The following is a 17,952-nucleotide window of genomic DNA, read 5'->3' on the forward strand; positions in this document are numbered from 1 at the left end:
AATGGAATATCCCAAACTCTCATAACAAAACTTTTGTGTTCATTTGTGGTGTGTGAATAGATATTTTATATTTACATTAGTTATTATTTTAAATATTTTCCACACATCAACTATAAAAATTTTATTTTGTTGTGATCCTTTTTGCCTTTTTTGTTTACGGGATGAAGGGGGAGCGAAAACTCAAAGTTCTGATTTAAGAAAAAAGTGTACATCTAAAATGGAAATGCACAATGCACAAATGTAGAGAGAGATATTTCCAAAGAGTGTCTGTATGTTTTAGGGATCGTAAGCACTTTTTCGTTTTTATATCTAACGTTTTGCAATCGTCGGGAAACGGGGATGGCGGTGGATTTTTAACTGAGTGTTGACTTCAAATGCATAAGTCATTTCTTACAAAAATATAGCCCATTACTCATGACAAATCAGTTTACCATCATCTATATTGTTACCTCAACTTTTTGAATATGGGCAAAATCATGGCTTGTTTGACTCGGCCAAATATCCCACCGCACGTTCACTTGAGAATTTAGTGAGCATTTCTTATTCTCTTTAAAAGCTTTGGATCCATAGGTCATTTCAATCTTTAACATGTTTCTGGCATGCATATCCATTTTTAAAACATGTGTAGAAAAAATCCCCTTCATGTAAAATTCCAAGATATTAGTTTTGGACTTGTGGAATTTCCCAAACTTGGATAACAAAACTTTTGTGTTCATTTGTGGTGTGTGAATAAATTTTCTTCATTTACTTTTTTGTTTTTTTAAACTTTTTCCGAACATCAACTATGAAATTTTCATTTTGCTGTGATCTATTTGCCTTTTTTGTTTACGGAATGAAGGGAGAGCGAAAAACTTGAAGTTTTGATTTAAGAAAAATGTGTACATCTAAAACGGAAATGCACAATGCACATATGTAGAGAGGGATAATACCAAAGAGTGTCTGTAACTTTTAGGGATTGTAAGCACCTTTTCGTTTTTATATCTCATATTTTGCAATCGTCGGGAAAAATGGGTTGCGGAGGATTTTTAACTGAGTGTTGAATTGCAATCCATAAGTCATTTCGTACGAAAATATAGCCCGTTATGCATGATAAATCACATTACAATCATCTATGATTAATTATGTCAGCATTTTGCAAATGGGCAAAATAATGTCATGTTTGACTCGGGTAAATATCCCACCGCAAGTTCACTTGAGAAATTAAAGAGCGTTTGTTATTCTCTTTAAAAGCTTTGAATGCATAGCTCATTTTCATCTTTAACATGTTTCAAACATGCATATCCATTTTTAAAACATGTGTGGACGAAATCTCTTTCTTGCAAAATTCCAAGCTTTTAGGGTTAAACTAGTGGAATTTCCCAAAATTGGATAACAAAACTTGTGTTCATTTGTGTTGGGTGAATAAATTTTCTTTATTTATATTTTTTATTCTTTTAAATTTTTTCCATACATCAACTATAAAATTTTCATTTTGTTGTAAGCTTTTTGCCTTGTTTGCTTTCGGGATGAAGGGAGAGCGAAAGGTCAAAGTTTTGATTTAAGAAAAAAGTGTACATCTAAAATGGAAAAGCACAATGCACAATTGTAGGGAGAGATAATTCCAAAGAGTGTCTATAATTTTTAGGGATTGTAAGCTCTTTTTGGTTTTTATATCTCAGGTTTTGCAATCGTCGGAGAAATATTGGTGGCAGAGGATTTTTAACTGAGTGTTGAATTGCAATCCATAAGTCCTTTCATACAAAAATATAGCCCGTTACTCATGATAAATCACTTTACAATCATCTATGATTGTTAGATCAAATTTTTGAAAATGGGCAAAATAATGACTTGTTAGACTCGGGTAAATATCCCACCGCACGTTCACTTGAGAATTTAATGAGCGTTTGTTATTCTCTTTAAAAGCTTTGGATCCATAGGTCATTTGAATCTTTAACATGTTTCAAGCATGCATATCCATTTTTAAAACATGTGTAGAAAGTATCCCCTTCACGTAAAATTCAAAGCTTAATAGGGTTGGACTAATGGAATTTCCCAAACATGGATAACAAAAATTTTGGGTTCATTTGTGTTGGGTGAATAAATTTTATTTATTTATATTTGTTATTGTTTTAAATATTTTCCATACATCAACTATAAAATTTTCATTTTGTTGTAAGCTTTTTGCCTTGTTTGTTTTCGGGATGAAGGGAGAGCGAAAAGTCAAAGTTTTGATTTAAGAAAAAAGTGTACATCTAAAATGGTAATGCACAATGCACTATTGTAGGGAGAGATAATTCCAAAGAATGTCTATTATTTTTAGGGATTGTAAGCTCTTTTAAGTTTTTATATCTCAGGTTTTGCAATCGTCGGGAAAAATTTGTGGCAGAGGATTTTTAACTGAGTGTTGAATTGCAATCCATAATTCATTTCATACAAAAATATAGCCCGTTACGCATGATAAATCACTTTACAATCATCTATGATTGTTAGATAAAAAGTTTTAAAATGGGCAAAATAACGACTTGTTAGACTCGGGTAAATATCCCACCGCACGTTCACTTAAGAATTTAATGAGCGTTTGTGATTCACTTTAAATGTTTTGGATCCATAGGTCATTTGAATCTTTAACATATTTCAAGCATCCATATCCATTTTTAAAACATGTGTAGAAAAAATCTCCTTCATGTAAAATTCCAAGCTTAATAGGGTTGGACTAATGGAATTTCCCAAACATGGATAACAAAACTTTTGTGTTCATTTGTGGTGAGTGAATAGATATTTTTTATATACATTAGTTATTATTTTAAATATTTTCCACACATCAACTATAATAATTTTATTTTGTTGTGATCTTTTTTGCCTTATTTGTTTACGGGATGAAAGGGGAGCGAAAACTCAAAGTTCTGATTTATGAAAAAAGTGTACATCTAAAATGGAAATGCACAATGCGCAAATGTAGAGAGAGATATTTCCAAAGAGTGTCTATATGTTTTAGGGATCGTATGCACTTTTTTTGTTTTAATATCTAAGGTTTTGCAATCGTCGGGAAACGGGGGAGGCGGGCGATTTTTAATTGAGTGTTGACTTCAAATCCATAAGTCATTTCTTACAAAAATGTAGCCCGTTACAAATGACAAATTACTTTACAATCATCTATCATTGTTAGCTCAACTTTTTGAATATGGGCAAAATAATGACTTGTTTGACTCGGGCAAATATTCCACCGCACGTTCACATGAGAATTTAATGTGCTTTTGTTTTTCTCTTTAAAATCTTTGGATCCATAGGTCATTTGAATCTTTAACATGTTTCTGGCATGCATATCCATTTTTAAAACATGTGTAGAAAAAATCTCCTTCATGTAAAATTCCAAGATATTAGTTTTGGACTTGTGGAATTTCCCAAACTTGGATAACAAAACTTTTGTGTTCATTTGTGGTGTGTGAATAAATTTTCTTCATTTACTTTTTTTATTGTTTTAAACTTTTTCTGTACATCAACTATGAAATTTTCATTTAGCTGTGATCTATTTGCCTTTTTTGTTGACGGGTTGAAGGGAGAGCCAAAAACTTGAAGTTTTGATTTAAGAAAAATGTGTACATCTAAAACGGAAATGCACAATGCACATATGTAGAGAGGGATAATTCCAAAGAGTGTCTATAATTTTTAGGGATTGTAAGTACCTTTCCTTTTTTATTTCTCAGGTTTTGCAATCGTCAGGAAAAATGGGTTGCGGAGGATTTTTAACTGAGTGTTGAATTGCAATCCATAAGTCATTTCGTACGAAAATATAGCCCGTTACGCATGATAAATCACATTACAATCATCTATGATTAATTATGTCAGCAATTTGAAAATGGGCAAAATAATGCATGTTTGACTTGGGTAAATATCCCACCGCAAGTTCACTTGAGAAATTAAAGAGCGTTTGTTATTCTCTTTAAAAACTTTGCATCCATAGCTCATTTGCATCTTTAACATGTTTCAAAAATGCATATCCATTTTTAAAACATGTGTGGACGAAATCTCTTTCTTGCAAAATTCTAAGCTATTAGGGTTAAACTAGTGGAATTTCCCAAAATTGGATAACAAAACTTTTGTGTTCATTTGTGTTGGGTGAATAAATTTTATCTATTTAAATTTTTTATTCTTTTAAATTTTTTCCATACATTAACTATTAAATTTTCATTTTGTTGTATGCTTTTTGCCTTGTTTGTTTTCTGGATGAAGGGAGAGCGAAAAGTAAAAGTTTTGATTTAAGAAAAAAGTGTACATCTAAAATGGAAAAGCACAATGCACAATTGTAGGGAGCGATAATTCCAAAGAGTGTCTGTAATTTTTAGGGATTGTAAGCTCTTTTTAGTTTTTATATCTCAGGTTTTGCAATCGTCGGGGAAAAATTGGTGGCAGAGGATTTTTAACTGAGTGTTGAATTGCAATCCATAAGTCCTTTCATACAAAAATATGGCCCGTTACGCTTGATAAATCACTTTACAATCACATATGATTGTTAGATCAAATTTTTGAAAATGGGCAAAATAATGACTTGTTAGACTCGGGTAAATATCCCACCGCACGTTCACTTGAGAATTTAATGAGCGTTTGTTATTCTCTTTAAAAGCTTTGGATCCATAGGTCATTTGAATCTTTAACATGTTTCAAGCATGCATATCCATTTTTATAACATGTGTACAAAAAATCCCCTTCTTGTAAAATTCCAAGCTTAATAGGGTTGGACTAATGGAATTTCCCAAACATGGATAACAAAACTTTTGTGTTCATTTGTGTTGGGTAAATAAATTTTATTTATTTATATTTGTTATTGTTTTAAATTTTTTCCATACATCAACTATAAAATTTTCATTTTGTTGTAAGCTTTTTGCCTTGTTTGTTTTCGGGATGAAGGGAGAGCGAAAAGTCAAAGTTTTGATTTAAGAAAAAAGTGTACATCTAAAATGGAAAAACACAATGCACAATTGTAGGGAGAGATAATTCCAAAGAATGTCTGTAATTTTTAGGGATTGTAAGCTCTTTTAAGTTTTTATATCTCAGGTTTTGCAATCGTCGGGAATAATTGGTGGCAGACGATTTTTAACTAAGTGTTGAATTGCAATCCATAATTCATTTCATACAAAAATCTAGCCCGTTACACATGATAAATATAGCCCGTTACAATCATCTATGATTGTTAAATCAAATTTTGGAAAATTGGCAAAATAATGACTTGTTAGACTCGGGTAAATATCCCACCGCACGTTCACTTAAGAATTTAATGAGCGTTTGTTATTCACTTTAAAAGTTTTGGAACCATAGGTCATTTGAATCTTTAACATATCTCAAGCATGCATATCCATTTTTAAAACAACTGTAGAAAAAATCTCCTTCATGTAAAATTCCAAGCTTAATAGGGTTGGACTAATGGAATTTCCCAAACTTGGATAACAAAACTTTTGTGTTCATTTGTGGTGAGTGAATAGATATTATTTATTTACATTAGTTATTATTTTAAATATTTTCCACACATCAACTATAAAATTTTTATTTTGTTGTGATCTTTTTTGCCTTATTTGTTTACGGGATGAAGGTGGAGAGAAAACTCAAAGTTTTGATTAAAGAAAAAAGTGTACATCTAAAACGGAAATGCACAATGCACATATGTAGAGAGAGATAATTCCAAAGAATGTCTGTAATTTTTAGGGATTGTAAGCACCATTCAGTTTTTATATCTCAGGTTTTGCAATTGTCGGGAAAAATGGGTTGCGGAGGATTTTTAACTGAGAGTTGAATTTATATCCATAAGTCATTTCATACAAACATATAGCCCGTTAGGCATGATAAATCACATTACAATCATCTATGATTAATTATGTCAGCTTTTTGCAAATGGGCAAAATAATGGCATGTTTGACTCGGGTAAATATCCCACCGCAAGTTCACTTGAGAATTTAATGAGTTTTTGTTATTCTCTTTAAAAGCTTTGCATCCATAGCTCATTTGAATCTTTAACATGTTTCAAACATGCATGTCCATTTTTAAAACTTGCATGGACGAAATCTCTTTCTTGCAAAATTCCAAGCTATTAGGGTTAAACTAGTGGAATTTCCCAAAATTGGATAACAAAACTTTTATGTTCATTTATGTTGGGTGAATAAATTTTATTTATTTATGTTTTAAATTGTTTTAAATTTTTTCCATACATCAACTATAAAATTTTCATTTTGGTTTAAGCTTTTTGCCTTGCTTGTTTTCGGGATGAAAGGAGAGAGAAAAGTCAAAGTTTTGATTTAAGAAAAAAATCTAAATCTAAAATGGAAAAGCACAATGCACAATTGTAGGGAGAGATAATTCCAAAGAGTGTCTGTAATTTTTAGGGATTTTAAGCTCTTTTTTAGTTTTTATATCTCAGGTTTGGCAATCGACAGGAAAAATTTGTGGCAGAGGATTTTTATCGGAGTGTTGAATTGCAATCCATAAGTCATTTAATACAAAAATATAGCCCGTTACACCTGATAAATCACTTTACAATCATCTATGATTGTTAGATCAAATTTTTGAAAATGGGCAAAATAATGACTTGTTAGACTCGGGTAAATATCCCACCGCACGTTCACTTGAGAATTTAATGAGCGTTTGTTATTCTCTTTAAAAGCTTTGGATCAATAGGTCATTTGAACCTTTAACATGTTTCAAGCATGCATATCCATTTATAAAACATGTGTAGAAAAAATCTCCTTCATGTAAAATTCCAAGCTTTATAGGGTTGGACTTATGGAATTTCCCAAACTTGGATAACAAAACTTTTGTATTCAATTGTGCTGTGTGAATAGATATTTTTTATTTAAATTATTTATTATTTTAAATATTTTCCTCACATCAACCATAAAATTTTTATTTTGTTGTGATCTTTTTTGCCTTTTTTGTTTACAGGATGAAGGGGGAGCGAAAACTCAAAGTTCTGATTTAAGAAAAAAGTGTACATCTAAAATGGAAATGCACAATGCACAAATGTAGAGTGAGATATTTCCAAAGAGTGTCTGTATGTTTTAGGGATCGTATGCACTTTTCCGTTTTTATATCTAAGGTTTTTCAATCATCGGGAAACGGGGGAGGCGGGCGATTTTTAACTGAGTGTTGACTTCAAATCCATATGTCATTTCTTACAAAAATATAACCTGTTACGCATGACAAATCACTTTACAATCATCTATGATTGTTAGCTCAACTTTTTCAATATGGGCAAAATAATGGCTTGTTTGAATCGGCCAAATATCCCACCGCACGTTCACTTGAGAATTGCAATCCATAAGTCATTTCATTCAAAAATATAGCTCGTTACGCATGATAGATCACATTAAAATCATCTATGATTAATTATGTCAGCTTTTTAAAAATGGGCAAAATAATGGCATGTTTGACTCGGGTAAATATCCCACCGCAAGTTCACTTGAGAATTTAATGAGCATTTGTTTTTCTCTTTAAAAGCTTTGCATCCATAGCCCATTTGCATCTTTAACATGTTTCAAACATGCATATCCATTTTTAAAACATGTGTGGATGAAATCTCATTCTTGCAAAATTCCAACCTATTAGGGTTAAACTAGTGGAATTTCCAGAAATTGGATAACAAAAATTTTGTGTTCATTTGTGTTTGGTGAATAAATTTTCTCTATTTTTATTTGTTAATGTTTTAAATTTTTTCCATACATCAACTATAAAATTTTCATTTTGTGGTCAGCTTTTTGCTTTGTTTGTTTTCGGGACGAAGGGAGAGTGAAAAGTCAAACTTTTGATTTAAGAAAAAAGTGTACATTTAAAATGGAAAAGCACAATGCACAATTGTAGGGAGAGATAATTCCAAAGAGTGTCTGTATATTTTTGGGATTGTAAGCTCTTTTTAGTTTTTATATCTCAGGTTTTGCAATCGTCTGGAAAAATTGGTGGCAGAGGCTTTTTAACTGAGTGTTGAATTGCAATCCATAAGTCATTCCATACAAAAATATAGCCCGTTACGCATGATAAATCACTTTACAATCATATATGATTCTTAGATCAATTTTTTGTAAATGGGCAAAATAATGACTTGTTAGACTCGGGTAAATATCGCACCGCACGTTCACTTGAAAATTTAATGAACATTTGTTATTATCTTTAAAAGCTTTGGATCCATAGGTCATTTGAATCTTTAAAATTTTTCAAGCATGCATATCCATTTTTAAAACATGTGTAGAAAAAATCTCCTTCGTTTAAAATTCCAAGTTTAATAGGTTGGACTACTAGAATTTCCCAAACTTGGATAACAAAACTTTTGTGTTTAGTTGTGTCTGTGAATAAATATTTTTTATTTACGTTAGTTATTATTTTAAATATTTTCCACACATCCACCTTAAAATTTTTATTTTGTTGTGTTCTTTTTGGCGTTTTTTGTTTACGGGATGAAGGGGGAGCGAAAACTCAAAGTTCTGGTTTAAGAAAAAAGTGTATATCTAAAATGGAAATGGACAATGCACAAATGTAGAGAGAGATATTTCCAAAGAGTGTCTGTCTGTTTTAGGGATCGTATGCACTTTTTTTGTTTTTATATCTAAGGTTTTGCAATGATCGGGAAACGGGGGAGGCGGGCGATTTTTAACAGAGTGTTGACTTCAAATCCATAAGTCATTTTTTCCAAAAATATAGCCCGTTATGCATGACAAATCACTTTACAATCATCTATGATTGTTAGCTCAACGTTTTGAATATGGGCAAAATAATGGCTTGTTTGACTCGGGCAAATATCCCACCGCACGTTCACTTGAGAATTTAATGAGCGTTTGTTATTATTCTCTTTAAAAGCTTTGGATCCATAGGTCATTTGAATCTTTAACATGTTTCTTGAATGCATATCCATTTTTAAAACATGTGTAGAAAAAATCTCCTTCATGTAAAATTCCAAGATATTCGTTTTGGACTTGTGGAATTTAGAAAACTTGGATAACAAAACTTTTGTGTTCATTTGTGGTGTGTGAATAAATTTTCTTCATTTACTTTTATTTTTGTTTTAAACTTTTTCCGTACATCAACTGTGAAATTTTCATTTTGCTGTGATCTATTTGCCTTTTTTGTTTTCGAGATGAAGGGAGAGCGAAAAACTCAAAGTTTTGATTTAAGAAAAATGTGTACATCTAAAAAGGAAATGCACAACACAAATATGTAGAGAGAGAATTCCAAAGAGTGTCTGTAATTTTTAGGGATTTTCAGCAACTTTCGGTTTTTATATCTCAGGTTTTGCAATCGTCGGGAAAAATGGGTTGCGGAGGATTTTTAACTGAGTGTTGAATTGCAATCCATAAGTCATTTCATACAAAAATATAGCCCGTTATGCATGATAAATCACATTACAATCATCTATGATTAATTATGTCAGCTTTTTGGAAATGCGCAAAATAATGGCATATTTGACTCGGGTAAATATCCCACCGCAAGTTCACTTGAGAATTTAATCAGCGTTTGTTGTTCTGTTTAAAAGATATGCATCCATAGCCCATTTGCATCTTTAACATGTTTCAAACATGCATATCCATTTTTAAAACATGTGTGGATGAAATCTCTTTCTTGACAAATTCCAAGCTTTTAGGGTTAAACTAGTGGAATTTCCCAAAATTGGATAACAAAAATTTTGTGTTCATTTGTGTTGGGTGAATAAATTTTCTTTATTTATATTTTTTATTGTTTTAAATTTTTTCCATACATCAACTGTAAAATTTTCATTTTGTTGTAAGCTTTTTTCCCTGTTTGTTTTCGTGATGAAGGGAGAGCGAAAAGTCAAAGTTTTGATTTAAGAAAAAAATGTACATCTAAAATGGAAAAGCACAATGCACAATTGTAGGGAGAGATAATTCCAAAGAGTGTCTATAATTTTTAGGGATTGTAAGCTCTTTTTAGTTTTTATATCTCAGGTTTTGCAATCGTCGGGAAAAATTGGTGGCAGAGGATTTTTAACTGTGTTGAATTGCAATCCATAAGTCATTTCATACAAAAATATAGCCCGTTACGCATGATAAATCACTTTACAATCATCTATGATTGTTAGATAAAATTTTTGAAAATGGGCAAAATAATGACTTGTTAGACTCGGGTAAATATCCCAACGCACGTTCATTTCAGAATTTAATGAGCGTTTGTTATTCTCTTTAAAAGCTTTGGATCCATAGGTCATTTGAATCTTTAACATGTTTCAAGCATGCATATCCATTTTCAAAACATGTGTAGAAAAATTCTCCTTCGTGTAAAATTCCCACCTTAATTGGGTTGGACTAAAGGAATTTCCCAAACTTGGATAACAAAACTTTTGTGTTCATTTGTGGTCTGTGAATAGATATTTTTTATTTACATTAGTTATTATTTTAAATATTTTCCACACATCAACTATAAAATTTTTATTTTGTTGTGATCTTTTTTGCCTTTTTTGTTTATGGTATGAAGGGGGAGCGAAAACTCAAAGTTCTGATTTAAGAAAAGTGTGTCCATCTAAAATGGAAATGCACAATGCACAAATGTAGAGAGAGATATTTCCAAACAGTGTCTGTATGTTTTAGGGATCGTATGCACTTTTTCGTTTTTATATCTAAGGTTTTGCAATCGTCGGGAAACAGGGAAGGCGGGCAATTTTGAACAGAGTGTTGACTTCAAATCCATAAGTTATTTCTTACAAAAATATAGACCGTTACGTATGACAAATCACTTTACAATCATCTATGATTGTTAGCTCAACGTTTTGAATATGGGCAAAATAATGGGTTGTTTGACTCGGGCAAATATCCCAATGCACGTTCACTTGAGAATTTAATGAGCATTTGTTATTCTTTTTAAAAGCTTTGGATCCATAGGTCATTTGAATCTTTAACATGTGTCTGGCATGCATATCCATTTTTAAAACATGTGTAGAAAAAATCTCCTTCATGCAAAATTCCAAGATATTAGTTTTGGACTAGTGGAATTACCCAAACTTGGATAACAAATTTTTGTGTTCATTTCTGCTGTGTGAATAAATTTTCTTCCTTTGCTTTTTTTATTGTTTTAAACTTTTTCCCTACATCAACTATGAAATTTTCATTTTGCTGTGATCTATTTGCCTTTTTTGTTTACGGGAAGAAGGGAGAGTGAAAAACCCAAAGTTTTGATTTAAGAAAAATGTGTACATCTAAAACGGAAATGCACAATGCACATATGTAGAGAGAGATAATTCTAAAGCGTGTCCGTAAGTTTTTAGGGATTGTAAACACCTTTTCGTTTTTATATCTCAGGTTTTGCAATCGTCGGGAAAAATGGGTTGCGGAGGATTTTTAACTGAGTGTTGAATTGCAATCCATAAGTCATTTCATACAAAAATATAGCCCGTTACGTATGATAAATCGCATTACAATCATCTATGATTAATTATGTCAGCTTTTTGCAAATAGGCAAAATAATGGCATGTTTGACTCGGGTAAATATCCCACCGCAAATTCGCTTGAGAATTTAATGAGCGTTTGTTATTCTCTTTCAAAGCTTTGCATCCATAGCTTATTACCGTCTTTAACATGTTTCAAACATGCATATCCATTTTTAAAACATGAGTGGATGAAATCTCTTTCTTGCAAAATTCCAAGCTATTAGGGTAAGACTAGTAGAATTTTCCAAAATTGGGTAACAAAACTTTTGTGTTCATTTGGGTTGGGTGAAAAAAAAATTTTATTTATATTTGTTATTGTTTTAAATTTTTTCCATACATCAACTATAAAATTTTCATTTTGTTGTAAGCTTTTTGCCTTGTTTGTTTTCGGGATGAAGGGAGAGCGAAAAGTCAAAGTTTTGATTTAAGAAAAAAGTATACATTTAAAAAGGAAAAACACAATGCACAATTGTAAGGAGAGAGAATTCCAAAGAGTGTCTGTAATTTTTAGGGATTGTAAGCACTTTTTAGTTTTTATATCTCAGGTTTTGCAATCGTCTGGAAAAATTGGTGGCAGAGGATTTTTAACTGAGTATTGAATTGCAATCCGTAACTCATTTCATAGAAAAATATAGCCTGTTACGCATGATAAATCACTTTACAAGCATCTATGATTGTTTGATAAAATTTTTGGAAAATGGGCAAAATAATGACTTGCAAGATTCGGGTAAATATCCCACCGCACGTTCACTTGAGAATTTAATGAGCGTTTGTTATTCTCTTTTAAAGATATTTATCCATGGGTCATTTGAATCTTTAACATGTCTCAAGCATGCATATCCATTTTTAAAACATGTGTAGAAAAAATCTCCTTCATGTAAAATTCCAAGCTTAATAGGGTTGGACTAATGGAATTTCCCAAACTTGGATAACAAAACTTTTGTGTTCATTTGTGGTGTGTGAATAGATATTTTTTATTTACATTAGTTATTATTTTAAATAATTTCAACACATCAACTATAAAATTTTTATTTTGTTGTGATCTTTTTTGCCTTTTTTGTTTACGGGATGAAGGGGGAGCGAAAACTCAAAGTTCTGATTTAAGAAAAAAGCGTACATCTAAAATGGAAATGCAAAATGCAAAAATGTGGAGAGAGATAAAATTCGTTTTTATATCTAAGGTTTTGCAATCGTCGGGAAACGGGGGAGGCGTGCGATTTTTAACTGAGAGTTGACTTCAAATCCATAAGTCATTTCTTACAAAAATATAGCCCGATACGCATGACAAATCACTTTACAATCATCTATGATTGTTAGCTCAACGTTTTGAATATGGAAAAAATAATGGCTTGTTTGACTCGGGCAAATATCCCACCGCATGTTCACTTGAGAATTTAATGAGCGTTTGTTATTCTCTTTAAAAGCTTTGGATCCATAGGTCATTTGATTCTTTAACATGTTTCTGGCATGCATATCCATTTTTAAAACATGTGTAGAAAGAATCTCCTTCATGTAAAATTCCAAGATATTAGTTTTGGACTAGTGGAATTTCCCATACTTGGATAACAAAACTTTTGTGTTCATTTGTGGTGTGTAAATAAATTTTCTTCATTTACTTTTTTTATTGTTTTAAACTTTTTCCGTACATCAACTATGAAATTTTCATTTTGCTGTTATCTACTTGCCTTTTTTGTTTACGGGATGAAGGGAGAGCGAAAAACTCGAAGTTTTGATTTAATAAAAATGTGTACATTTAAAACGAAAATGCACAATGCACATATATAGAGAGAGATAATTCCAAAGAGTGTCTGTAATTTTTAGGGATTGTAAGCACCTTTTCGTTTTTATATCTCCGGTTTTGCAATCGTCGGGAAAAATGGGTTGCGGAGGATTTTTAACTGAGTGTTGAATTGCAATCCATAAGTCATTTCATACAAAAATATAGCCCGTTACGCATGATAAATCACATTACAATCATCTATGATTAATTATGTCAGCTTTTCGCAAATGGGCAAAATAATGGCATGTTTGACTCGGGTAAATATCCCACTGCAAGTTCACTTGAGAATTTAATGAGCGTTTGTTATTCTCTTTAAAAGATTTCCATCCATAGCTCATTTTCATCTTTAACATGTTTCAAACATGCATATCCATTTTTAAAACATGTGTGGACGAAATCTCTTTCTTACAAAATTCCAAGCTAAAAGGGTTAAACTAGTGGAATTTCCAAAAATTGGATAACAAAATTTTTGTGTTCATTTGTGTTGGGTGAATAAGTTTTCTTTATTTATATTTGTAATTGTTTTAAAGTTTTTCCATACATCAACTATAAAATTTTAATTTTGTTGTAAGCTTTTTGCCTTGTTTGTTTTCGGGATGAAGGGAGAGCGAAGAGTCAAAGTTTTGATTTAAGAAAAAAGTGTATATATAAAATGGAAAATAAAAATGCACAATTGAAGGGTGGGATAATTCCAAAGAGTGTCTTTAATTTTTAGGGATTGTAAGCTCTTTTAAGTTTTTATATCTCAGGTTTTGCAATCGTCGGGAAAAATTGGTGGCAAAGGATTTTTAACTGAGTGGTTAATTGCAATCCATAAGTCATTTCGTACAAAAATATAGCCCGTTACGCATGATAAATCACTTTACAATCATCTATGATTGTTAGATCAAAATTTTCAAAATGGGCAAAATAATGACTTGTTAGACTCGGGTAAATATGCCACCGCACGTTCATTGAGAATTTAATGAGCGTTTGTTATTCTCTTTAAAATCTTTGGATCCACATGTCATTTGAATCTTTAACATGTCTCAAGCATGCATATCCATTTTTAGAACATGTGTAGAAAAAAAATCCTTCTTGTAAAATTCCAAGCTTAATAGGGTTGGACTAATGGAATTTCCCAAACTTGGATAACAAAAATTTTGTGTTCATTTGTGGTGTGTGAATAGATATTTTTTATTTACATTAATTATTATTTTAAATATTTTCCTCACATCAACTATAAAATTTTTATTTTGTTGTGATCTTTTTTGCCTTTTTTTTTTTACTGGATGAAGGGGGAACGAAAACTCAAAGTTCTGATTTAAAAAAAAAATGTACATCTAAAATGGAAATGCACAATGCACAAATGGACAGAGAGATATTTCCAAAGAGTGTATGAATGTTTTAGGGATCGTATGCACTTTTTTCGTTTTTATATCTAAGGTTTTGCAATCGTCGGGAAATGGGGGAGGCGAGCGAGTTTTAACTGAGTGTTGACTTCAAATCCATAAGTCATCTCTTCCAAAAATATAGCCCGTTACGCATGACAAATCACTTTACAATCATCTATGATTTTTCGCTCAACTTTTTGAATGTGGGAAAAAAATGGCTTGTTTGACTCGGGCAAATATCCCAACGCACGTTCACTTGAGAATTTAATGACCGTTTGTTATTCTCTTAAAAAGCTTGGGATCCATAGGTCATTTGAATCTTTAACATGTTTCTGGCATGCATATCCATTTTTGAAACAAGTGTAGAAAAAATCTCCTTCTTGTAAAATTCCAATATATTAGTTTTGGACTAGTGGAATTTCCCAAACTTGGTTAACAAAACTTTTGTGTTCATTTTTGGTGCGTGAATAAATTTTCTTCATTTAATTTTTTTATTGTTTTAAACTTTTCCGTACCTCAACCATTAAATTTTCATTTTTCTGTGATCTATTTGCCTTTTTTGTTTACGGGTTGAAGGGAGAGCGAAAAACACGAAGTTTTGATTTAAGAAAAATGTGTACATCTAAAACGGAAATGCACAATGCACACATGTAGAGAGAGATAATTCCAAAGAGTGTCTCTAATTTTTAGGGATTGTAAGCACATTTTCGTTTTTATATCTCAGGTTTTGCAATCGTCGGGAAAAATGGGTTGCGGTGGATTTTTAACTGAGTGTTGAATTGCAATCCATAAGTCATTTCATACAAAAATATAGCCCGTTACGCATGATAAATCACATTACAATCATCTATGATTAATTATGTCAGCTTTTTGCAAATGGGCAAAATAATGGCATGTTTGACTCGGGTAAATATCCCACGCCAAGTTCACTTGAAAATTTAATGAGCGTTTGTTATTCTCTTCAAAAGCTTTGCATCCATAGCTCATTTGCATCTTTAACATGTTTCAAACATGCATATCCATTTTTAAAACATGTGTGGACGAAATCTCTTTCTTGCAAAATTCCAAGCTATTAGGGTTAAACTAGTGGAATTTCCCAAAATTGGATAACAAAACTTTTTTGTTCATTTGTGTTGGGTGAATAAATTTTATTTATTTATATTTTTTATTGTTTTAAATTTTTTCCATAATTCAATTATAAAATTTTCATTTTATTGTAAGCTTTTTGCCTTGTTTGTATTCGGGATGAAGGGAGAGCGAAAAGTCAAAGTTTTGATTTAAGAAAAAAGTGTACATCTAAAATGGAAAAGCACAATGCACAATTGTAGGGAGAGATAATTCCAAAGAGTGTCTATAATTTTTAGGTATTGTAAGCTCTTTTTAGTTTTTATATCTCAGGTTTTGCAAACGTCGGGAAAAATTGGTGCCAGAGGATTTTTAACTGAGTGTTGAATTGCAATCCATAAGTCATTTCATACAAAAATATAGCCCATTACGCATGATAAATCACTTTACAATCATCTATGATTTTTAGATCAAATTTTAGAAAATGGGCAAAATAATGACCTGTTAGACTCGGGTAAATATCCCACCGCACGTTCACTTGAGAATTTAATGAGCGTTGTTATTCTCTTTAAAAGCTTTGGATCCATAGTTTATTTGAATCTTTAACATGTCTCAAGCATTCATATCCATTTTTAAAACATTTCTAGAAAAAATCTCCTTCATTTAAAATTCCAAGCTTAATAGGGTTGGACTAATGGAATTTCCCAAACTTGGATAACAAAACTTTTGTGTTCATTTGTGGTGTGTGAATAGATATTTTTTATTTACATTAGTTATTATATGAAATATTTTTCACACATCAACTATAAAATTTTTATTTTGTTATGATCTTTTTTGCCTTTTTTTGTTTACAGGATGAAAGGGGAGCGAAAACTCAGAGTTCTGATTTAAGAAAAAAGTGTACATGTAAAATGGAAATGCACAATGCACAAATGTAGAAAGAGATATTTCCAAAGAGTGTCTGTATGTTTTAGGGATCATATGCACTTTTTTCTTTTCTATATCTAAGATTTTGCAATCGTCAGGAAACAGGGGAGTCTGGCGATTTTGAACTGAGTGTTGACTTCAAATCCATAAGTCATTTCTTACAGAAATATAGCCCGTTATGCATGACAAATCACTTTACAATGATCTATGATTGTTAGCTCAACTTTTTGAATATGGGCAAAATAATGGCTCTTTTGACTCGGGCAAATATCCAACTTGTTATTCTCTTTAAAAGCTTTGGATCCATAGGTCATTTGAATCTTTAACATATTTCTGGCATGCATATCCATTTTTAAAACATGTGTAGAAAAAATCTCCTACATGTAAAAAACTCCAAGATATTAGTTATGGACTAGTGGAATTTCCCAAACTTGGATAACATAACTTTTGTGTGCATTTGTGGTGTGTGAATAAATTTTCTTCATTTACTTTTTTATTGTTTTAAACTTTTTTCGTACATCAATTATGAAATATTCATTTTGCTGTGATCTATTTGCCTTTTTTGTTTACGGGATGAAAGGAGAGCGAAAAACTCGAAGTTTTGATTTAAGAAAAATGTGTACATCTAAAACGGAAATGAACAACGGACTTATGTAGAGAGAGATAATTCATAAGAGTGTCTGTAATTTTTAGGGATTGTAAGCACTTTTTCGTTTTTATATCTCAAGTTTTGCAATCGTCGGGAAAAATGGGTTGCGAAGGATTTTTAACTGAGTGTTGAATTGCAATCCATAACTCGTTTCATACAAAAATATAGCCTGTTACGCTTGATAAATCGCATTACATTCATCTATGCTTAATTATGTTAGCTTTTTGCAAATGGACAAAATAATGGCATGTTTGACTCGGGTAAATATTCCATCGCAAGTTCACTTGAGAATTTAATGAGCGTTTTTTATTCTCTTTAAAAGCTTTGCATCCATAGCTCATTTGCATCTTTAACATGTTTCAAACATGCATATCCATTTTTAAAACATGTGTGGATGAAATCACTTTCTTGTCAGCTTTTTGCAAATGGGAAAAATAATGGAATGTTTGACTCGGGTAAATATCCCACCGCAAGTTCACTTGAGAATTTAATGAGCGTTTCTTATTCTCTTCAAAAGCTTTGCATCCATAGCTCATTTGCATCTTTAACATGTTTCAAACATGCATATCCCTTTTTAAAATATGTGTGGATGAAATCTCTTTCTTACAAAATCCAAGCTATTAGGGTTAAACTCGTGGAATTTCCCAAAATTGGATAACAAAACTTTTGTATTCATTTGTGTTGGGTGAATATATTTTCTTTATTTATATTTGTTATTGTTTTAAATTTTTTCCATACATGAACTATAAAATTTTCATTTTGTTATAAG

Source organism: Aristolochia californica, unplaced genomic scaffold, assembly GCF_029961685.1.
Source record: "Aristolochia californica isolate CCGP_79_NKW_82.1479 unplaced genomic scaffold, dmAriCali1.0.hap1 SCAF_7, whole genome shotgun sequence".
Lineage (NCBI taxonomy): Eukaryota > Viridiplantae > Streptophyta > Magnoliopsida > Piperales > Aristolochiaceae > Aristolochia > Aristolochia californica.